At 38.8% G+C, this 24,433-nt stretch overlaps 1 protein-coding gene across 1 annotated transcript in view; it reads left to right on the top strand.

The window, feature by feature from the left end:
- The window catches only part of GPC6 (glypican 6), a 1,034,236-nt gene that overhangs the window by 276,041 nt on the left and 733,762 nt on the right, over positions 1-24,433 (top strand). The window lies entirely within an intron of this gene.

The raw sequence follows: 24,433 nt of genomic DNA, 5'->3' as shown, positions 1-24,433 counted from the left end.
TTAATATCATCACCACGTTTTGTGTTCTCATTGCCACAATGTGCAAAGGCTCCTTTACCTCCATCGATTCCCTGATTATGAGCATCAACTTCATTTCTCACTTCCATTTGTTAGGTCAACATTTTGTATTAGAAAGCACAGAATGCAAAAGTAATTTTTACTAAGATATTAAACAGTGCATTTTCTCATCAAAGCCTCTGAAAAATAATTCAGTACCGGTCTGATTTGTGTGCCCTGAATTATAATGACACCATTACTAATCTCAGGTGCAGTGTTTTCTTAGGTACTCTAAGAAATGAATGCCCCTAACTCGGACTCCTTGTAAAGCAGACCTGCAAATAGCAGCGAAACTTTCTTGGGGCCCTTTTATCCTATCAGTTGCCAAGGGCAACAGAACGGCTCTTCAGTTTCCTCACCTTGTCCAGTCAAAGTCACCTCAGTGCCAGTTTAAGACTCGCCAACATTTCCCTTTTTTTCCCTAGTAGGTAAAATGTCCTGCCTCATTGCTGCTTTAAGCTATGATAGCAGCACCGATTTCTTTCAAATCAATCCTCTGAGTTCTTAAGGGCAGGTCCACTCTGTGGGGCTTTCAGTACTCAAGGTGACGTGACATTTTCCTTGTAAGCTGATGTGGCTTCAGCTTTACCATCTTCACATTGTCCCTCTGTCTCCTGTGGATGTATATGAAAATAATTGGTTATTTAGCAGTGATTCTGTGAATGTTGCTCCCTTGAATGCAACTGAGAAGTACTGGGGAGTTGCCTCTGATGGACAGATTACAAATACAGTGACATTCAGAAGCCCCTGACGGGGCTCATTGTTGGAGGAGCTATAATATATCACTCCAAAGTGAGGTGACTGGAGACCCTCACTGTTTGTTACAAGAAGCATGCGAGCCCCATCTGCCTCTGCTGACTTTTACTTGTGTCTTTATGAACAACACCAGTATTTTGATCAAGCTCTACACAAAATTAGGTTGAAATAATTCCAGGACAATATTTATGGTTTATAATATATATCCCTTTTAGTAAAAATAGTAGATGTAATGTGTCTTTATGGGGAGTTGAATTATTTTTTTTTTCCATGAGTTAAGCTATTCAAGAAGACTGAGCTGGGTATTTCTTGTATTCTCATATCAATGACTTAATATTTTTGGATTTACAGTTTTTCATTCCACATCTCATTTGTCTTCTAAAGAAACCACTCTCCAGTTTCTCTCTCTTCTCCTCCTCCTCTCGCTGTCTTTTATAGGTGTGGTTTAAATCCTTCTATTATACTTAGGGGTATTATGTCAATCGGTTTGACAGGACATTGAATTTGCTAATATTAGATCTGACATAGGGGAGATGAATTCTTTAGTCATAGTGCCTTTCATTGCAGGTACATTAGGCTGGCATAGTATAGAAACACAGAATTTTTTTCAAGAAGGCTTTCAGCCAAGCATTGTTTTGTCTTTAATTTAAATGTGATTTTAGTGAGCTCAGTTTCTGAAGATCTCAGTGTTCAGAAAATACTTATAAAAAACATATCATTAAAATGTTGCCATTATATGCACTTTCTTTTGGCAAATTCATGAAGGTCTGTCATGCAGTCATGTGACTTATCTCCTTATAGCTCCAGGCTGATGGTGCTGAGTCACCTTTCTGAGACACTGGTGCATTCATGCATGTAGTTTTCTAGTTTCCTCATGGCATTTATTCAAGAGTATCAGTTGGTGGGAGCACAGGACTATCTATGATCAGATGTGGAATGTTAACTTCTGAGTTTCATTTTCTCATATAAAAGCAAAGGTGTTCTCAAGGAATGAGTTTATTTTAGTCATGTCCTAGTCTCTGAGTTATTTTGCATGGCTGATCCTAAGCGCCCACCTTGGGTTTCTGCTTCTGCTCTGATTTCTCAGAGATCACGCTCTGTCATCTGGACTGTACATGTCTCCGTGGGCTCTCTGTTCGTTCTTCTATGCATAGCAGCTGGATTATGTGAGAATGAGAACTCTGGACTATTTTCACTAAGAAAATAAACAATTTTATTTGCATCTGATAGATTCAGGGAGGCTAGATTCAATAATTAGGCTACTGTTGTTGCTTGCTTTATTAGACCAGCAGTGTTTTGATTCTGTTTAGCTTTTCATTTTGTGGCAGATATGTCTTTAAAAATTTGAAATTCCAAAATATTTAACTTGACATCACATACTATTTATTGTAGTATTCTTTCCTAGTTTTGATTTATGTCTTTGGTGATATTTAGAACACTGTATAAAATGATAACTCCCCATTGGGTGGTCAGAAATGAAAACTGAATTAATATCAGCTCTTGCCTAAATCAGGATACTTTGTTCCATATCCTGCTTAACCCTGGATGATGTAGCTGAGGGGTAGTGAACTGAAATTGTAGTCAGTGTGGAAATTTTCATTCTTTGGTATTTTATTGTTTTATATCAGATTAGCTCATTTTTAAATTTTTAAATATGGCAATGGAATGTTACGTATGTATGTAAAATAAATCTCTGTGTTATTGGCACTGGTCCTTCTGCAAGTGTCACACAAGGCTTTTCTTTATTTTTCTCTCTGGCTAAGTCTCCATTATACATCCCTGCAGACCCCTGCCTCAGGGAAGGGGTCTGGCCACTGCAAAGGTGCCCATAGAACTCTCTAGAGATGCTCTTGATTTGCTCTGTAGCCAAACAGAGCTCCTCTCACTGTCTGGGGCTTACAATTAGCAATGGAGACCTAGCCAGGTGCATCTGGCAGAATGGTCACAACGTTGCTCTCTTATGTCTTACCTTTTGTGCCTCCACCACCCACATCCCCCCTTTGAGAACTGAGAGTACATAAATAAGCCAATCAAATCAGAATGCAGAAAACAGCCAGGTTATCTTTGTCCACCACCTTCTTTTCCTAGCATTCTGTGTTAGGTGAATGTCCTGTGCAGCAGATTGGCCTTTGTGTCTGAATCCCAACTGCTGTCCTACTGCTCCATGGCTGGTGTCTTAGGGTTCTCAGATGCGGAGGACAATGGGACGCCCTGACAGTGGCTGTGTGGGCAGGCAGCAATTAGCCTGCTGTGCACACTGTACAAGCTAAGCTTGTTCACCAGACGGGCCTGTAGGACGGCCTCTCAGGGCTGGTCACTGGCAGAGGCAGCTCAGTCCCAGGCTGAGCCTCTGGATCCTTCCCGCCACCACCAGCTTTCTTTTCTTTTTTTTTTAAATAATAAATTTTATTTTTATATTCCCCATACAATTGCAACCCCCCATTCTGACCCCAATCCCTCCCCTCCCGCCCCCACCCCCCAAAAAGTGTCTCTGGTTCATAGTTTTTTGTTGATTTTGATTTTCACTTTCTTATAGTTATTCTTTTTCCTGATCCCTTATTTAAGTTTTCTAGATTCCTGCTATGAGTGAGACCATCCGGTATTTTTCTTTTTCTTTCTGGCTAATTTCGCTGAGCATGATCCCTTCCAGCGCCATCCATGTTGCTGCAAATTGCATGTGTTTATCTTTTTTGAATGCTGAGTAATATTCCATGGTATACATGGACCACATCTTCTTGATCCAGTCATCTATTTTTGGGCATTTGGGCTTTCAATCTGTCTAGTACTTTCCACCCCCCAGGTGGACTGAGACTTTCCAAGCAACACCATCTATTCCTGCATCTCCTGCTGTTGTTCCTCTCTCCCCCACCATTTATCAGGGGAAGACATTGGAATTGTCTTTTATACCAAAATGGCAGGCAGGAGCCTTTTTTTAAAATCCTTAAAAAAAAATCCTTAAAAAAAAAAAAAAGGAATTAACCAACTAAATATAGCCTGGCCTTTAAGGAGCCTGAAGCCTGGAGAGATTGAAAGATTTGCCAAGTTTCCACCAAGAATGATGCAATCAAGACTGTAATCTAATCCTCTTGACTTAGACTTATAAATAGTCATGGGATAGGAAGTCGATATTTGGTTGACATTCTAAGCTCCAATTTGTCCTGAGTGGACATCAGCTAGAGATTATTGGCATTCCTTCAACAAGACTATGGTGACATTGGCAGTGAAGACTCTATTCACATTTTTTAAAGATTTATTTATTTATTTGTTTGTTTGTTTATTTATTATTTATGCAAACAAGAACTGGAGAACAGGCCGAAGGTGTGGGGGGTGAGAGGATTCACCAGAGACAGTGTGGGGAACAGAACAGGCAGATTGACTGAAATACACTGCTGAGGGGAGTAGTGGGTGAGTCAGGAGAGGTCTGCTGTGCCATGTGGGTAGCTCCCTGCCCGGGGATCGAACTCATGCTGCAGTGGCTTTGAATAGCTTCATAGGTTATGTCTTAACCCCTTGTGCCACCAGGGAAACCCCTAGTCACATTTTTTTTAAGAGAGAGAGACAGTATTTATTGGAGGTTGTCCCTAAATTAATGGGGAATGAGGATTTTGTACAAAAATGTGATTGAATCACAAAGCCCCTGTAGTTCCTCTCTCCATGAAGGCACCAGCACCCTGTTCTCCAGGATTGTGTATGGATGTGGATTGCCCAGACTCAAGAAAATGAGGTTGAAAGGATATTTTATTTTAGTTATTTTTTCCTTCCGATTTATTTGAGCTGAAATTTATTTTGAAGCTCAATATGAGGTTTTCTTGTTTAGTGTGTTCTTCTTGGTCTTATTATTTTACTTTGCTTCCTGGTTTTTATTTATGTATTTTAATGATATACATTTGTCCAGAGATTTTGGCAGCAAGTACATTTTTAAAAGCAAAATAAAAAAAAGTTGAGCGGTAATTTCCATCCTTCTGAAGAACTTATTCTATAGTAACACCCTCAGAAATCTCATTTTACTGAATGTGGAAATAATTTATACACAGCAGCATAATATTTTTACACTGCAAATCTGCTCGTGTTTTCTTTTTAAATATCATTCCTCATCTATATACTGTAGAGATGACAATAATGTAATGATACCTTTAAAATATGGTCTAATTTTCTCAGAGAATACACTTTTTTTTTTTGAAAAGAAAAAAACCCTAAGTAGTTTTCCATATGATGGTAGAATCTTGTGGATTTCCTTTATCGTGTGTGCATGTGTGTGCGTGCGTGTGTGCGTGTGAGATTTCAATTTGCAAACATTTATTCAGCATCTACTCTATCAATGGCTCTTAACCAAGTGTGTAGAAGATAAAAGATGACTAATAATGATGAAAATACAGGCACAGTGTCACAGAATTTACTTTGTTGAAATGACAAAATCATAAAAGTATCACTCAGGAAGCCAGAATTGTCCTAAAGTAGAAGTCCTTTGGGAACAAAAAGCAGAAGGTAGAATGAAGTCTTGATTGTGATTGTTAAAGGAATGACAAGAACAGAAAAAGGCTCCAGAGACCGTGCTGCGTGTCCACAGCATCCTTGGCACATGTGTGGACATACTTATTACCGATTTTCCCCAGTAGCATTAATTTACTGACATCTAACATATCTGTAGAATTTTTTGACCTTCTATTGTTCTACTGTTTTATGATAACTGCAGAATTTCAGTGCATCATGTGAGAAGGATCTTTGGGTTGGCTAGAGTTTGACTGTTTGGGGCTCTGCTCCCTTGGCTGTCAAGAATGGATGTGGGGCCTCCCCGGTGGTGCAGCGGTTGAGCGCTAGTCTGCGAAGCTGCCCGCATCCTCTGCAGCGCCGGTTCGATCCCCAGATGCTCCCCGGCCACCAGAGGAGGGTCCCACATGGCACGCAGACCTCTCCTGCCACCCGCTGCTCCTCTCAGCAGTGTATTTTGTCAGTCTGCCTGTTCTGTTCCCCGCTCTGGTGAAGTCTCTCACCCTCCCGTGCTTCTGACTGTACCCAGTGCTTGTATAAAAAAAAAAAAGAAAAAGAAAAAAAGAGTGGATGAGGTTGGTCTGCTCTATATGACTCTTTCTCCAGAGGCAGCACCCTGCCTGCTTGTTCTTCTCCTGTTAGACTGTGGAAACTAAGCTGTGTGCCTAGAAGACTGATGTGGCTTAAAGCCTAAGTCAGAACTGGCGCACTGTTCCCAGGCTCCACTGGCCAAGAGTGAGCCTCCTGGCCTCTCGCAGTGTGAGTGGGGCAGGGGAGTCTGCTATTCCTGTGGAGGTGGGATTGGGGTAGGAGCCTCTATTTCTGTATTTTTGCATGCCAGAGTCCTCAACTAATTTCCTCCTGGTGTTCCCCAAACTGTGTTTTATGTTCCACATTGACGCCTGTGTCATTTGTGGTGGATTCTCTAGGGATCAAAAAGCAGTAAGTATTTTCTAAAACAGTTAGGCGGACACACTGTTATGCTACTACCTCCCATATTAACATACTAACACACACATACACACATACCACTTTCACGTTGCGGTTCACAAACCAACCTTTGCTTGCTTCAGGCTTTTCTTCTGTGTTGTCCCTTCTCTCAGCCATCAGAAAACTGGATATATGGACCTTGCTCTGGATTAGACTTTGCTTGAGGGAATGTTGGGGCTGATTTGATCTTCTATCCAGACCACGGCAACTTTGTCCTTGTTGACAATAAGAATTGCTTTCTTATCATTTGTTTGTCCCAAGGAGCATTTCTTATTTCCTTCAAGAACTTTTCCTTTGTGTTCATGTTTATATTTTTATGTTCAATTTAATTTTTCATTGCAGGAGTGTTGCTCTACAACACCATTTGTGATTTAGGGGGCTAGGTTCACCCCTACTCGGATGGGTATTACCACACCACACCCATCCACAATACCCCACGAGTCCTATAGTGAGTGGCGTGTAGCTCTTCTTTCACTTAACGCTCAGAGCCCATTGCGTGGTTACTCAGTCACCTCGTTTCAGTATCCTCGTGTCTTAGGGAACAGGGGAGCCTGAGGAGGAGAGAGATCAACCAGGGACTATCGGGTCAGTGGAGCAGAGTGACACACACATATTTTATTGTTTTCACATGCCAGCTTCTGGGGATGTGATTCTTGGCACCCCAAAACAATTATAATATTAACATCAAAGATCACTGGTCATAGATCACAACAGTGGATATAATAATGATGAATATGTTTGAAATACTATGAGGCCTACCAAAATCACACACAGATATACACTGAGCACATGCTGTTAGACAAATGGTGCTGATAGACTTGCTGGAGGCATGGTTGTTATACCTGCCATTTGTTAAAAAATACACACACACACACACACACACACACCAAGTGCAATAATGAAATGCAATTTTTAAAAAGTAGCTTTGTAAATAGATGTGATAGTCCCATTTTGTATGCTACTATTCCCCATGGTTGTATAAAAGAACAGGAGACTTAACTAGAATCTGAGCAGTTGTCATATTCATCCTTATCCCGCATACTTAGCTGAATGTGTCCTTTAAATCTGCTAGGTCACTGACTCAAGGACATGTACTTCCTCTGAAGGACATGCCTCTGGAAATCAGAATGTGCTGAATTGTGTTTTAGAAATTAAAGAAACAGTCTCACTGGCATTGGAAAGTAATCTGCCAATTCTCCCAAAGGACAGAACTTCCAAAAATACAAATTAGCTAGCCAGAGATTTAGCTTTGGCAGGACTAGTGAACTGATTTACAAATAGAAGCACCTTGTGCTTGCACAGCCTTGGAATAGATAATGATGGCCCCTGCCTTGAATTGTCCTTTAAATGCTGTGCATGAAACCAGATCCTTGTAAAAGTGAAATAAAGACAAATTTTTCTTCTTTTCTCAATCATTTGCTTTTCTGTTTCTTCCTCCCTTTTTCTCTTAATTCCCTCCTTGCCTTCTTCTCCACCCTCTCTCCTTTCCTCTCTTCCTTCCATCTTTTATTCTCTTTAATTCTGCTCTGTGGACAGATCTTTTACAACTCAGGAAACACACTGCTGATCAGCAGCTTCGTGTCCCCAGTAGCCTACTCATCTCCTTCTAAATCCTAGCCCCCTACTACACACCTCCGAGTAACTTAAAACACATTATACTCCCAGTGTAGTTGTAATATTGTCATCTTATTATCACCAATTCCCTTGCATGGTGGCTTCACTGAGCAGCTGTTTCACAGACAAGCCAATTTCTTTTAAGTATTGCTCTATCAGACGCTGAAACCAGCCCTACCAGAAGGCTTCTTGGTCATGAATGTTAATGAGCAGACAAGTATCTGTTCCCTGACAGTGGTTCACTAATCCTTTGAGTAAGTATGGGTAAATTACAGGAGAAATTTTATTTCAGTTAAATTGATCTGCCACTGTAGAGAGAAAACTGATTTTCTTATTTTAATGAAAATCAAGAAAAATGTTTAATGGCGGTGTAAATCAGAGTTCAGTGGAAACATTTCTGTCTTCAGACCTGAGAGGACAGAGGCTCAGTCTTCACTGTACAGGGTGGGTAAAGATAATGGAGAACTCCCGATTTCCAGTTACAGGTGATGTGCACCAAGAAATAGCGTAAGTCACCCGTTCTCTAGCTGCGATCTGTGTCAAGAGATTCTTGGCCTTCCTTAGTGATATGGAGTTGAAATAACAAGTGTGATTTCCTTCTCCATGGAGACAGGCTATATGAGTTGTCCATTATCCAAGCAAGTAACATGGGAAAGAAGAAACACGTGTAGGCTTTCCTGTGGTCCGAAAGGAAATAATTCAGGGGGATAGTGATCTGAAATGGCATGTTCTGTCCTGATGGAGTCCCTGAAGAGGAGAGTGAAGGAATGAGATGAGCAGCAAGGTGAAAACGGTTGAGACTGGTGGATGAGTCCTGAGGGTTTCTAATAATAGTCTCATTTTTGTGTGGCTTTTCTAAGTGTGTGATAAAGTGTTTTTTTTTTTTTAAAGCAATAACTAACTTGAGCATCCCAGGATTGATGATTTCCAGATTGTAAATTCATTCTGGATATAGAACAAGGTCAATAGGTACTGCTACGTTCATGCCAGGTGCATTCCACGATAGTGAATTTCACAGAGCAAAATTGTTTTCAAATTGCAATGACAAAGACAACTTATAGGGATTTTAACTCTCATCAAGGCTATATGGCTTTGGCTTCTATTTGATATTTTATTATTGAGTTGTTAGAAATGGCATCTCTAGTTTATCCACATAAATAGATCTCCCTACCAAGTGATTCAAAATATTAAACTCCTGTTTAGATTTGTGGACACCAAGATAAACAGACTATTGAGACACAAACTTTGGAAAGAAGCAGGACGCAGTGTAAAACATACATTATAAATGCATTAGACATTATATTTACATATCACTCAGCAATTACCCAGTGATTTCTGGTTGACAACACTTACACGAACTCTTCGAGTTAGCAGTTTAGTAAATCTAAAGGAAGAGACAGCTTGGCTAAGCAATGAATTCTATATAATTCCATTCCATTAATTAGGAAGAGAGTCCTGAATCCAACTGTGGAGATAGATCAGGAATCTGCTAATAAGTCAATGGTTTGCAGTGCTCAGAGAAATTTTAAAAGGAATTTTAAAAAGATCACTCATTACAATTCCAGAATTTTCCATTTATTATTCTTTCATGAAGTTTGTTATATTCACCAAATGGACAAATATTGTTCTTGGGATGACTATATAATAATGCATGATCTTTGCACTGTTCACTCCCTACCTACTGGTTTAATTGAATCCAAACATCTGGAAAATGAAAAGCAAACTTGGAAGTAAGATAGCAGGAATTGGGGCCTCCAAAGCCCTTCCATGTTTGAAGAAATTATACTTCTCTGTGTATTTTTATTTCTGAAAATGTCTTTGTAATATTTTTTTTCTTGTAGAAGAATAGTGTTTTCTGTCTACCTGTCTCCTCCTCAATGTCTATGTAGTTGAAAGCTTATCATTTTCTCTTATTTAGTGTTCTTGTAATATTCTTTTAAAAAGTAAGATCTATTACATATTCCCTGTTGAAGTCTAGGCTCTAAGTATAGGGATTAGTGCTCCTATGTCTATTTTATCTTCCTATTCTTGACTTACTAGGGAGCATATTTAAAAATGCTACAGTGTTGTGTAACACACAGACCTTAGCAAGACCCAAGAGCACAGACTGGTGAGAAGAATTGCTTAAGTTCCTGTAATAAATGTGACATAAGAAAAGAGGAAACTGGGCCTCCCTGGTGGCACAGTGGGCTGAGTGTAGTACAGTGAGGCTGTCTGCAGCTTCCACAGAGTCGGTTTTATTCCGGGTGGCCAGCCAGGGAGATACGCACATGGCAGGGTGAAGCTCTCCTGTCTCGCCCCCCTGCTCCCCTCAGCAGTATTTTCGGTCTGTCTGCCTTTTCTGCTCCCTGCTCTGTCTCTGGTGAATTCTCTCACGCTCCCGCCCCTCTGGGCTGTACCCTAGTTCTTGTATAAATAAATAAATCAAAAAAAAGGGAAGAGGAAACTGGAATTTTTATTTTTCTATTAACAATTAGTGTCCATAATCTTGAGTCATATTTAATATCCGCAGCATTTATTCTAGTGGATTTAATAGAACCAATTTTGAATTCCCAGAACCAAGATGGTCTTTAACAAGCTAAAGAGGATTTAGCTTGTTATTTAGAGTTCAAAAAAGTTCTAGAAAAAGCTAGATGATTGCTTTTACCTGCTACATACTCACATATGCACACACATGTGTATGTGCACATAGGTGAACAAGGATAGGTTGAGATGTACACAAGTCACCTAGAGGACCAGGTACCATAGCAAATTTGGGTTCAAATACTCAGATTTTTTTTAATCTGGATAAATTGTAAGAATCTTCATTTTGTTTAAACATTCCACATTTCTGAAACCAGTGGTCCCTGAATCACCACACATTTTAAATGGAGTTGAGAAATCAGTTGTCAGGACATAGTGTTGAGCAAAGAAAGATGGCAGAGGTTTTTAAACCTTTGCTCTAACATGTTAGGGTCAGTTTAAAGTGGGCCATAAAGGTCTGTGCTCTGCAAGGTGGGACTCTAACGCATATTGTCAGTCAAACCATTTTTTTTTTAATACAGGAAGCACTTCCTCTTTTTCCTTCTGACTTTGACAGTGAATTACACCCGATATCTACAGCTCATGCCAGTTGCAGATCAAAATTATACTTTATTTTCAACATTCTTATATTTTAAACTACAAAGGATTTTCATTTTTCTCTTATTTTCTAGTTAACAGGATCTGATGGGTGTTTATTTTTCATAATCTAGAAAATACATCCTTCATTTTTTTCAATTTTTGGCTTGGATGATGGTTTTTGAAGCTAGTTACTTATTTTAAATAGCATTTTCTGGCTCCAAAGTACCATATGCTTATTGTAGTGAAATTGAATAATTTTACTTTACAGTGTTAAAGGATTTAAAATTACTTTCAGTTTATACCTAATTGGGGAAAACAAAAAATCGCATCTCTGAGGACATGGAGGTAAAAAATGTAACAATAACCAATATATATATAGTTTGTCATGAATGACTATTCAAATCACTTCAAAAAATAAGGCAAGTTTGAAGTGTTAACTCTTGTGTTTTATATTTTGCAAATACAAAATGAAAACTGGGGTCCAGTTCATCTGAAAAGAATGGAATTTCCTGTTATGGGGCCAGTAATTCCCCACACTTTATAACATTTTTTTCAACACAACTTTTGATCACATTTACTAGAATTGGTTCATGGTCTTTATTGAGAGTGAAGTAGAAGTCCTTCAGAATTATGACAACATAGTTCTGAAGATTTATAGTGTGTAATAAATCATGATTTATATTAAAGCATAGTTTGAGAAAGTGCTTAAAATGAATCCTCCCATGAAGTAATGATTTAGGGAAAGTAGAGATAGAAGGGAAATAAAAATAGACAATGTGAAAATTTTTAATGTCCTCATTGAACAGGAGTCTAATGTCTATTGACTTTGAAATCTAATTGGTCATTAAGTCAGCCAGACATCTCACTCCTTCTGCTGTGCCTAAAAATGTTTACTCAGGAAGTGGCTTCTAATGAGATTGTCAGGTCTGGAGTTTTCTAAGTCTCGCTACAAATAGTTGATTAGCAACTACAAATAGTTGATTAGCACCTTCCTGGCCTTTTCAGGGTTTAGCTTGTTTCCAGTGTGCAGAAATCTGGGTTGTTTTATGAAATTGAAAAAGTTTGGGAACCAGTTTTAATTAATATCAGGTTTGTACGTTGTTCAATTTCTAAATACATTGTTAAAAGTATGAGTGCTCCTTCCCCCTCCGCCCACCCTTGCCATGCTTGAGGTTACCTTTTGCTGTTTCTCAATCAGAAATCTCTTTAGAGTTTTTTTCCACTTAGGCTATAGATGATAAAAACAGCCTCTATGCCCTTTTCTTCACTCCCTGAGTCCTTCCCCATAGTTGGAGAGGGTCCACTTCAGTCATGAGATTCTGTGAAATTCTACTAAAAAACTCCGTATAAACAGTGCAGGCCCTGGAGTTAGCATAGACTAGTTTTCAAATATAGGATTTGCAATTTATTAATAAAGCCAAGTAGGAAGTTTCTTGAACTCTATGGGTTTTAAATTTCTCTTTTTAAAATGAATATAATAGTCATTGTTTTAAAAATGTGCACAGGGGCCTGGCTGGAGTCCGGTCAGGAATGATATTTCCTCCATGACTATTCGTCTGCTCTGCCTTCATCATTGTCTTTGTCTCTGTGCTCATCTTGTTCGCAGCCAGTTCAACAAGAGTATGGCTGACTGTTGTGCTGACTGGTGCCATGAAAATATAGACAAAATACTAGAAGGAACTGAAACATTAAAATATAAAGCTGTTTCAATGTTCAGATATTAGGAGAAATTATTTCATGAGGAAAGGGTCTTTTGTGACTTTGTGGAAAGAATGAATGAAAACCAGCTTGAAAGCTAGCAAAGTTGGTGGCGCAAGGGGTTGGGCACAGCACTATAAATCTATCTACAGCCTCTGTAATGTGGGTTCAATCCCCAGCCAGGGAGGTAACCCACACGGTGAAGCAGACCTCTCCTGTCTCACCCACTGCTTCCCTCAGCAGTGTATTCCAGTAGATCTGCCCATTCTCCTCCCCACTCTGTTTCTGGTGAATCCTCTCCCCCGCCACCACACCTCTGGCCTACACCCCAGTTCTTCTATGCAAAAATAAATAAAATCTTAAAAAAAATGTTAGCAAGTTTGTAGACACTCATGAGGCAGGATGTGGAAATGGGACAGAAGCATGGGGGTATGGATTCTAGAGGGGTGCAGGGATGAGTCCATTTGGTGTGGTGAGGATGCCTGGATAAAAGAGGCGTGAATTAAGAATTAAGGTCCTGGAGTATGTGTAAAAAGTGAACAGTCCAATGTGTTCTCTGAATTTTTATTGGATAATCTTTTTTTTTTAATATTTATGCATACAAGAGCTGGGGCACAGGCCAGAGATGCTGGGGGTGAGAGGATTCACCAGAGACAGAGTGGGGAACAGAACAGGCAGATGACTGAAATACACTGCTGAAGGAAGCAGTGGGCGTGACAGGAGAGTTCTGCTTCCCCATGTGGGTTGCTCCCTGGTGGGCCCGGGATTGAACTCATGTTGTAGAGGCCTCAAACTGCTTCACAGTGTGGTGCCCAACCCCTTGGGCCACCAGGGAGGCCCCTCATTGGGTATTCTTGCTGATTTTCTTTTGCATAACTGAATTGACTGTTGATTTTGAAGTTATGTGGATGAAAGTTAAAATCCCTGTTGAAACACAACTAACAAAACTTACACTGTGGGGTTTGTTTTGTTGAGAGGATGGCTACAGCAGGCATGGAATTATAGAACAAAATGCACTCAGTGGACTTCTTATATCTTTTGTGTTGTGACTCTATATGAATATGTATTAATAAACAGTAGAATTCCCAGTGTCTCTGAGTTTGAGTCAGGTATCAACTGCTGACAGTAGCAGTGACTTGGGGGGATGCCACTGTTAGACTCACACTTTCCTTGTGCTAGTTGTCTTTCCAGGTTTCTCACTGCAGTGAATATGTATTAATATCGGAACCATAAAAATGATGAAATGTTTCCTTGGATGATAAAAATGAAGGTTAAACTTATACCTCTCATAAGGCCCTGCCACATATACTATGTGTCAGCTTGTGAAATTATTTGTTTTGCTGAAATTTTGTCATGGTGTGTCCAGTTCCAGTTTCAAAAGCAAATGTGTATTTTAAATTGTTATATCTCACATTATATTTCATAATATGTAAATTTCTGTTTCAAATATATTGCATGAAGATTCCCTAAACAGCTTACATGCAGATATGTAGGATAAGAGATGACCTGAGGGGCCTCTTAGACCCTAAGGCCTAAGTCTCAGCCCTATCAAGTTATTGCCAGCCACTATGGCATGAGTTCAATCCCTGGCCAGGGAGCTGTCCCACATGGCCCAGTAGACCTCTTTTGCCTCACCTGCTGCTCCCCTCAGCTATGTATTTCAGTAGATCTGCCTGTTCGATCCCCACTCTGTCTCTGGTGAATCCTGTCACCCCCCCCCACCTCTGACCTACCCCCAGTTCTTGTATGCATAAATAAATCTTAAGAAACCCTAATATGAATATTATTTGACTGTTAATATTAAAAACAGTAATAGGAATATAACTGTGTATTTACAAATATTAACATGCAGTCACACACATAAAAGCATTCCAGCCTACAACCATGGTGACATACAACTGATGATTAACTGCCCGCATCGTGTAATGAGCTGAATTTCCTCAGTAACAACCTAGCACATAACTGGCTCGGTATATAGATCAATGGGGATATGGGTGAATACAAATACTTTTATGCACTGAAGTTCTTCACATCATGGAAATCCTAGCACTTCTCAAGCTCTGTAAACTCTACATTATGTAAAGATATGCATGTTTACTTATTGTACATTTATACAGTGTTTATTAAGTAGCTATTGATTTTTCATAGTAGCTTTTTAGCAGCCTTAAATCCTCATTTAAAATGTGTAATTCTAAAGGCTTCTAAAATTTCCACTGTTCAAGTTATTGGAAATAGAGTAATACTTAATCGCATGGTATACTCTTGGCTGGCTGCCTGTGTTGGATGAAAGATGCATTCCTGGATGACTAATGCTATTTTTTTTATCCTCAGATTCTCTAACTGTGGTTAATATAGAACCTAGTTTATTTCCACAGTGTTCTTCAAGAGGCCCAGGCATTAAGGTTCCTTGGAATAAACATCAACCGGGTGTCACTTGCACACCTAAATGGGTTTCTCACAATGAGTAATGTTGTTCCTTCACTATACAGTCTACATAGAAAATGTCAGAACTCAATTTAGGGAGGGCAGAGATCTTCTGATTAAGGTTCTTTGTTAAGAATGCTTTCTTGGATGAATCCAGTTCTGCTCTGTTCCATTCTTCATAATAATGAAGTGTGTTTTAAGAGTCATCAGTTTTAGGCAGAGTTAAGAAATAGAACCACACCACAAATTAGCACTATGTTTTCTTGCCTGCTGAGAATTTTGCTCAGTACCCAGCACAGCACTGTGATTTTGTGGGAACTTAAAAGCTACCTTCATATCAAAGCTGAAAGATCAGCTGTTCGTATTCTTGCTAATGTTAAATTCTACATGTGGCTTTGTTCTCTGCTCTCAATGTCCATTTTTAAACCTCTTTTTAGGTAGTGGAACAATGTAACAAGAAATATATCCTGTTGTCTAATGTCTTAAGCTTAGCTGTCTCTTTAAAATAAGTAATATTGTTAAATAAAAGAAATAAAGTATCAGTAATATTTAGAAAGGCTAATTAACCTGAGCAACGATGTCTAATGACATTTTTTTCTTCACAAAAAAAGTCTAAGCATCTAAACAAATAAAGGTATTGCTAGCCAGGAACAATTTCAAACAAAATGAAATAGACTTTCTGTTTTAGTAGGTGATCAGATAAAAAGTAAGACTGGGGCCTCCCCCGTGGCACAGCAGGTTGGTTGAGTGCTGCGCTGTGAAGCTGTCTGCATTCTCCCCGGTGCCGGTTCGATTCCCGGCCTGCTAGGGAGAATCCCACATGGCGAGGCATCTCCTGTCACGCCTGCTGCTCCCCTCAGCAGTGCTTTCAGTCTTTCTGCCTTTTCTGCTCCCTGCTCTGCCTCTGGTGAATCCTCTCACCCTCCTGTGACTCTGGCCTGTACCCCAGCTCTTGTATAAATAAAAATAAATCTTTTTAAAAAATTAAAAGACTGTAACTAATTTCTTCCATTGAAATAAGAGGGTCTGAAAAAAATAGAGCATCGTTTTAAAAGGATTAAGAGTATGGAAGATGTGTCTGTGAAAAAAACTTTTAAATGAGATTTGTGTTGATATTGATAATTATGCATTACCTCTTATCAAGTAACCCATTATTATATATTTTGAAACACTACCATTCTTTGTTGAAATGTTGCCTTCTTTTCCATTTTCCCCAGGAAACAAAAGTAAACAGGATCCTGAATTGCACTTTATATTTCACATTAGCTAATAGAGCTGATAGTGGGAAATAGTGCCAAATGTACTGGAGCTGAAAGGTTTTTCTTTTGAGTATTTGTTTGCAAAACAGGCCCAGGCTAATGGAGGCCCATTTGTAGAAAGTCAATCCATGCTGGGTGCTCATTAGATAACTTAGAAGGACTCTATGGTTTGACTCCTCCTTCCCCCAGTTGCAGAGAGTTCTATGTGTTTCAATTAAAATCTCCATTTGCTTCCAGCTGGCAGTGTTAGCATCCACTCCTCCAACAGAGAGCAAAGGTCACAGTCTCCTGCATGAGGAGACACAAAAACATACATGCCATTTGCCTTCCTCCTGTATGTACCTTTGAGTCACCCAGGGCAGGCTGGGGGAGAAGATTCTGGAGGGTCAGATCGCATGGGGACTTTCCCCTTATTTACTGATGTAGCTTTGATAGCTGTTGGTCCAGATGCCGCAACTGCTGTTGCTTTGTGGATTGGGATCCAGCAGCAGCTGTTGTTCTTTGCGAGAGTGTGTTTCTGAAATTCCAAATTTAATAGTCTGAGACCCTAGTCATTGAAAGCTATGCTGAAAGTTAATTTGCTGAATCCAAGTTTATTTTCCTACCTAAACCACCGTTTGTGATAAAGCCTCCCCCTTGTGATGCCCAATAAAATGCGGAAAGGCCTTATTTACTGCCCTTGCTAGGCGGAGAGGCCGAGAATCCAGTGGTTAACAGACAGGCCTGAGTCCACCGCCTGCTGATTTGGCTGGATTCAGGCTGCTGACCAGACCTTGCCACGCAGGCCCCACTGCTTTCTTACTTCCATTAGCTTTTGGCGACTTGACTTTAGTTTCCTCATCCCAAATAGACATAGTAATAAATTCTACCTCATAGAGTGTTAAAATGAGATGATCCACATAAGGCACTTATTATATGCCTGGCACATAGCTAGCTTGGGCTGTTTTTGCCATGCCAACCATATCACTTTTATGAGGTTTTGTTTTATTTTTTCCTGATAAATGTTTCACTTCTGAGCACAGACTGACTTTTCTCACCCAATAAATATGAAAATTCCTATACAGTCAAGTAAGGAAAGCTAATATTTATTAAGTAATGGTTTGTGAGAGGCACCATTTTCAGTGTTTTGCCACTTAGCCTTTATAACAATCCCAGGAGGTGGCTGATACTCTTCTTCCTATTTTATAGCTACGGGATCTCTTGCGTAGCGATCAATTTGCCTGCGTTGACATAGCTCGTGAGAGACAGAGCTAAGATTTGTTTCAGCACCTGTCATTAGCCAACCTGTACTTTTCCTACCAGGAAAGCAAACCCTAATACCTTGAAAAGACATAGTGAAGCTCCGTTTCTGAATTGAAAGTTTCTGTGTTTAAGGGAAGTTCAGGTAACTCTATCATTCCCTGAACTCTAATAGTTGCGGATGAATTTATATTTTAAGTGGTAAAGATTATCTTGTCAACAAGTCTATGCATTGGTATTCTATTGTGGTCATGTTTGGGAATGATTCAGTTAACCTTAAACTTAAGCTTGACCCCCTCCCCCACCACACCATGCCAAAATGGGCCTAGTTACAGGCACTATGGTAAAACACAGCCGGAGGGAAGGAGCAATGGTATCTCCAATAGTTCACCAGATGATCTACATTTCTACCTAGTTAACAGGAGTCTCTGCTCACCCTTGGGGAAAGCCAGACCGGGTCGCAGAGGTAGCATCCCAGTTTGGGAGTGAGTTGGAGCTCACAACTAAAGTGTGGCGTATGAGAAGCATCACAAAGACATTGTCTCAGACACTAGAAGCCAGACGGTGACCCAGTTACTGACCGCAGCTGGTGCTGTTCCAACCCAAATGGCAGGAAGTATGGTGTGTGAGCCTAGACACTCTGAGTCCTTCTTGCTGATGTCAAGAGCTCCTGTATCTGTGCCATTTGCTGCAATATGGTTGGAGCTGGAAGGGATTATGCTCAGTGAAATAAGGCAGCAGGAAGAAAATAAACATCGGATAGTTTGACTTACATGTGGAATATAGAGAAATTGAACAGAAAGTCAAGAAAAAGGCAAAACTTGCAAACTGATCTTGGATTTGAGGCATGCAGCAGTGAGAACAGTCAAAACAGAGGAGGGAGGAGCATAGGGGACAGTGGTGATGGTTCACGGATGCTGTGGTGGTGGGAGACCTGCAGGGACCACACCTGATGGGAGAAATTGAAATACTGGCCCCAAATGAACACTAATGGAAGAAAACAAATAAACAAATAAAAACTCCTATATCTTCAGATGGTATGTTGGGTACGAAAAAGAGAAAGATCCTGTGGGTAGAAAACGCCTGATTTGTCTGTTTTTAAGGAATTCTTTAAAACCCCAGCAGCGTGGAATTGCTTGGTGTCAGAGTTATGCTGGAGAGTATAAAATAATACATGTTTTAATGCAAAGTTTTGTTGCATATGTCATATTTTAGCTCATGAAAGGAAATGGTAAAATTTGTGATAACATCACTATTTTATGTTTTTAATATTAAATTTATTTTTGACTGTGGTAATATTCAGATACCCCATCAGGCATTGCCAGGTTTGTGCATCCATCACCCATTGGTTTGTGCAATCCCCACAGTCCACCGCCCATAGTCTATTGTGCTTTTGACTCCTCTGTTCTTACCCTCCCCCTTCTGTGTGCGTCAGTTCTGTAGTCAGCTTTTAAGGGTTGGTTTTTAAGCGTGTCTTTATCTGACTCTTAGTTTAGTTACTCAGTGTTCCATCCTGTACATATGATACCATCCTGTATGTATCTTTCTTGAACTGACTTATTTCACTAAGCATAATCCCGTCTAGCTATGTCGTGTTGCTGCAAATAGGTTGAGTTTATCTTTTTTGATTGCAGAGTAGTATACCACTGTGTATGTATAGCATATCTTCATCCACTCTTCTCTGTGAGGGCACTTAAACTGTTTCTGTAATGTAGCTATCATAAATAGCACTGCCATACACATAGGCGTGCAAGTTTCATTTCAAATTAGAGTTTTTGAATTTTGGGGGGTAGATACCTTGCATTACTGAGTCTTATGACTCAGCTTTCCATAAGGGCCAGATCTGTCTGCATTCCACTGCTGTGTTAGAGGGGATACCATTACTATTTAAGCCAAGGGTAAAATAAAGTTTGCAAGGAAACTTTCAAACCTGTAAGAAACATACCTTTGATTTTAATATTTTTTCTTGTCTCATATGAAACTTCCTGTGAACTCAAATTTTGTTCTAAGTACAAACACACACAGTAGATTTGGTTATGTATAATGGTAACTGTGAAAAGGATGTTTTACTTGGCCTCTAGAAGTGAAAGCAAGGCGTTCTGGTGTATATACTTTTATAACTTTAGATTATCCACAATTAAAATAGGCAGACAGAGAGATGGATTACTTATTCAAAAATCTTTTTAAGAACAAAAAACTGCAGCCACGTTAAAGAAAATCATTAATCTTCAAATTTATTCTTTAACAGGATGTCAGAGACAGTTGTGAGGCTTTGCCTACACCCTGTTTTCAATTACAGATGACCATGTACAAGTCAAAGTCAATGGTAAAACACTCTACCTTCGATTTTTACCTTCTAATGAGTGACTTTGACATTTGGATATTATACTGTTTCTTTTTTTGGTCTTTTGTCATCTGAATTAATTCCTGCAAAAGGCCAATTCAATATTTAAAGATTTTGTATAAGCAAACCAGGTGTCTAGTGGGAGCTACCTTGGAAGTTGTTCATTCTGCACACCCCTATTAATACCTGAAGTCCATTTCATAATTCTACCCCATTGCTTTTGATACTTTCTATTTTCCTTCCTTTCCCTCTGCTATTTCAAATGTGAGCTTAAAGATTTTCTGAACCTGATACTGAAGAAAGTCTAGAAAGATCCACTTGGTATCAGAAGGGAACATTTTGTGGGTTGCTTTTCTAATGTTGTCACAATTAATGCTGGGTTCATTGTCATTCCCATAAAATTCAAGTCTTTCCCAGCCAAGGCCCCCAATCTCATATACCACGTGCTTGGCTTCCATGCTATTATTGTCCCTTGATCTGTGTCTCCATTTCTGTGTCCCGCCTTCCTTCTTTCTGTTGTCAGTGTGAAGGAGCAACACTAAGTGTAATGTTCTGCAATTTCGGACTTCAATTATATCCCTGCTCCTCTCTGGCAAGTGTCAGTCCCTCTGAAATTTTGGAAATGAAAAGTGTGTAGGGGAAACACTGAAAAGGATCATAATGTGTGCTGGTTCATTGCTTATATGGTACATTTTAACAAGCAGCTTCCTCGGGGATAGAAGAACATATATCCTTTGAATTAACAAATTTAAACTTCATTCAACTCTGCCTTTTCCAATAATTGAGAGTATCTTGATCTTGCCTTTGTTAGGAAATGTCTGTTTTCTTGATTTTTTAAAGGATATCACTACTTAAATAAGCTTTGAAAACTGTATTGATGTTTCTTTTTATCTGAGGACCCTGGGAATCTTTGTAAGTATAGACTCATTAAAAGCACATCTGGCCAGTGTAGTGGCTTCAATGAATTAAGAAAAGATAAAAACCAGTGAGAGTGAATTTCCTTCTGAAGATTAATGGCCTCGTGGCTGACCGAGGGCCAGAGTTGATGGGAAGCAGACTACTAGACATGATAGCTGCAAAAGCAGTTGCTGCCCCAATAGTATTCAGTAACGTATTTGACATATGTTAGATACAGCATTTCCTCAGGAATTTATTTTATGAAACAGCATAGCGTTATGAAATAGACAGGATCTTAATAAAGGATGTAGGGAAGGAACAATTCCCAACAGAGTCTACTTGATACTTTATTTGGTTATGCAGAATCTTTAAACGTATCTTTCAAATTGATGTCCTCAAACCTTGTGTTCACTAAACATGTATATTTTTAATTATGGTATATAATTGTATATGCATAAATAAATAATTCTCTATTATTTATGGAAATTTAACACTCCATGATAAAGGCGAATGAGTTTTGTTTCTATTAAAACTGATAATCCTCAACCTGTACAGTTTTGGAAAGCATTTATTTATCACATTTTTAGAACTCCCTACATATCAGAGATGCATATGTTTGCAAAGAAAATTATACCATAACCTTGTGCTTTCCTCTACTCTAGGAAATAAACAAGCATCAGACAGATTGATTAGCGAAAAAAACAAAAAGGATTTTAATAATAACATGTGGAGCTCCTGTTTACATGGGGTAGACCAAATACAATTGAATAACTCACCCACTTGGCTTCGGAGGCCATTTTAAGTAACTTAACTAAAACAAGGGAGGTTTGGGAAAAGAAGGAGCTAGTTTAATTAAGTCCTTTACCCAGGAAAGCATAGTAAACAAAGGTATGTACATTTAAATTCTGCCTTCTCCATTGAAAAGTGATAAGATTGGGTCTTCTTGTAAGTGTCCTTACAGAAGCTTACACGTAAATATCTTTCTCAAAAGCAAAAGCTTTCACCCAGCCTTCAGAGCCCCTCCCATAAAATTAGTTTTATGCGAAAGACACATTTTGGCTTGGCAGATTTTGCTCTCCTACACATATTTAACATGAATCTAACAAAATGTACGAGGTAGTTGTCATGTTGAAGATAGTCTTGTTAACAGATAACTACAATAGCAGATGTGCTATAATAAACATGGAAGCAGTATTCTGGAAGCAAGGAAGGTAGAGTGTCTTTAGTGGTTGAGCCAAAGGAGTTATAAGGACTGATGGGCTATTAATTTATAGCATAGGAACAAGAATTTACTAGATGAAAGAGTTACCATTTATCCTAAGTAAATTTAGAAAATAGGCAATATTTCTAAATATATTTGACACCTATGACTTTTTGTGAGAAATAAAATAATTGAATTAGACTATTTTCTATTGGGCAATGAATGAATGAAGTGGAAAATATTGGGCTAAGCTTTCCTACAGCTCTAAATTTGTTTCTGCAGCAAACATCTGGAATTTGAATTATAAAAAGAAAAAGCAAGGAAACATAGAAGCAAGCTAATTCCAGTCCAAGGTTGAGAGCCTGGCTACCCAGCCCTGAGTTCTATATGATTCTGTGGTATCACAAGCCTGTGAGGTACTTCAGTTTTCAACTAGAAATGGCTGCTCTGATATATGTTTACCAAGAAAGCATGTAAAACTACATCAGCCTCCATTGCTACATTACTTTGAGAGAAGATTGTGGGACCTGATGATTGCAATTATCTTTTTCTTTGATGTTGTTTTAATAGATATGATATATACTAGCTAGACATTTATGAGAAAAAGCTGCATCCAAGCTTTCCTAACCTTCTTTTAGATTAGAGATTTGTAGTCCAGAAAATATCTTCAAAGATGAACTTAAATTCTGGTTAAATTCCATGTTATTTGATGTCTGAAGAAAACTCAAGTTAGTCAACAGCTTTTTCTGTTTTAAAGGCATAAGAATTATGTTATTTGGACATAATTAAAATCACTGTATAACAGTTGTTGCCTCAACTTGCTTTGAGGCTCAACATGGTCAGATATTTTTAAGAATTACTTTTTTCTTTAGCAACCAATAAATGAAAGACCAGTCAATGCTTGACAGAGTAGGGTTAAACCATACGGACATGAGTTTGCCAGTTGATGTTCTTTTTCACATTTTTTTTCGCTAGTTGATGTTCTAAGAGAAATCAAATAACAATAGAAATGCATCGTTAGCGCTATAGATAGTTGTACCTTTTAGTTCATCAGCAACAGATAAGACACTAGAAACATGCTGTGAACAGTGGGAACTAACATGAGAAGACAGGGCCATTTGTGGGCATCTATCAGGATCCACCATCTCAATCCTGAAGGATTCACAGCTTCCCTCCAAAGATTCAGTAGTTACTGTCACCTATCATCTTATAGACTAGGCATATTTTCCATTCCACTTTTAAACATTTCATTGAGCCTCTTTATAACCAATAGATTGTACGAATGTAATCAATTAGGAAAAGACAATCTTAACAGTATTGAGTTTCAGCATGAAAGTTTCATTCTTGATAGTGATGACAGTGAGTTAGTGAACAAGTCTCTTCCCTTGGAGATGTTGAATTCAAGAGCAGTAGCTGGTTAGGTAGAAGGGAACTCCATGCTCTGCACTTGTCTTGTGGTATAAAGTAGGGAGGGATTTTTTTAGGAAAATTATTAATAGAGTCAAGAACTAAAAAAGCCGAAACAGTGAGGAATATATATATACTGATACTCTGGGCTGGGTAGCTAGGCTCTCAATCTTGGATTGGAATTAGCTTGCTTCTGCTTCTGCTTTTCCTTTTTTAAATTCAAGTTCCATGAATTTTTGTATAAGCACAATTAAGATGTTCTCTGTTCATCCTTCAATAGTTTTTGCAGATAACTACTAGAGTTAAGACTTGGCTAGGTAGGGAGGGACCCCATGCCAGATGTGACCATAAGTGCCCCCACTGCCAAATCTGATGTTGGCTTACAGAGCACAATTTAGCATCTGGGTGGAAACTCAGGCAAAAACATTTCCTAAGAGCCAAACATTAGTTTTGCTTTAAATATCTTATTTGCCACCTACTGTTTTAAATATTTTTGATATTTTCATTTATGCTGAATTGGAACCTACCACATTTATAGATGAATGTTGTGTAATGATCTGTGTTACATAAAATAAATAGGATTATAATTGTGTGTTTCATTTTTACAGAAAAATTGTAATAATACTAGAGAGGGTTAGCACAATATAGTAGAAAGCATATCAGTTTTGATTCATAAATCATTTAGCTCAGCACATACTTGTCTTATGACTTGAAGAAGGCATTTGAAGTCTCGGAGACTCAATTTCCACATATTTGTATCAATGTAATGAAAATACAGATAAATTAGTTTATATATATATGATATAAAAGAGAGTTTATTACCCTTTCACATAATTGACCTGAAAATTGAAAAGTCCTGAGATTGAATTTATAAAGACATCCTTGTTCTTTCATATCTACCATTCAAAACAGTTGGCAGTGACCAGTACTACTGAATATATTCCCCGTGGCTATAGG

The sequence above is a fragment of the Talpa occidentalis genome, unplaced genomic scaffold (assembly GCF_014898055.3).
Source record: "Talpa occidentalis isolate TD23 unplaced genomic scaffold, MPIMG_talOcc4v2.1 talOcc4.5, whole genome shotgun sequence".
In the NCBI taxonomy this organism is placed as follows: domain Eukaryota; kingdom Metazoa; phylum Chordata; class Mammalia; order Eulipotyphla; family Talpidae; genus Talpa; species Talpa occidentalis.
Note: the sequence above shows the minus strand (reverse complement) of the source record. Positions and strands in the feature narration are given on the sequence as shown.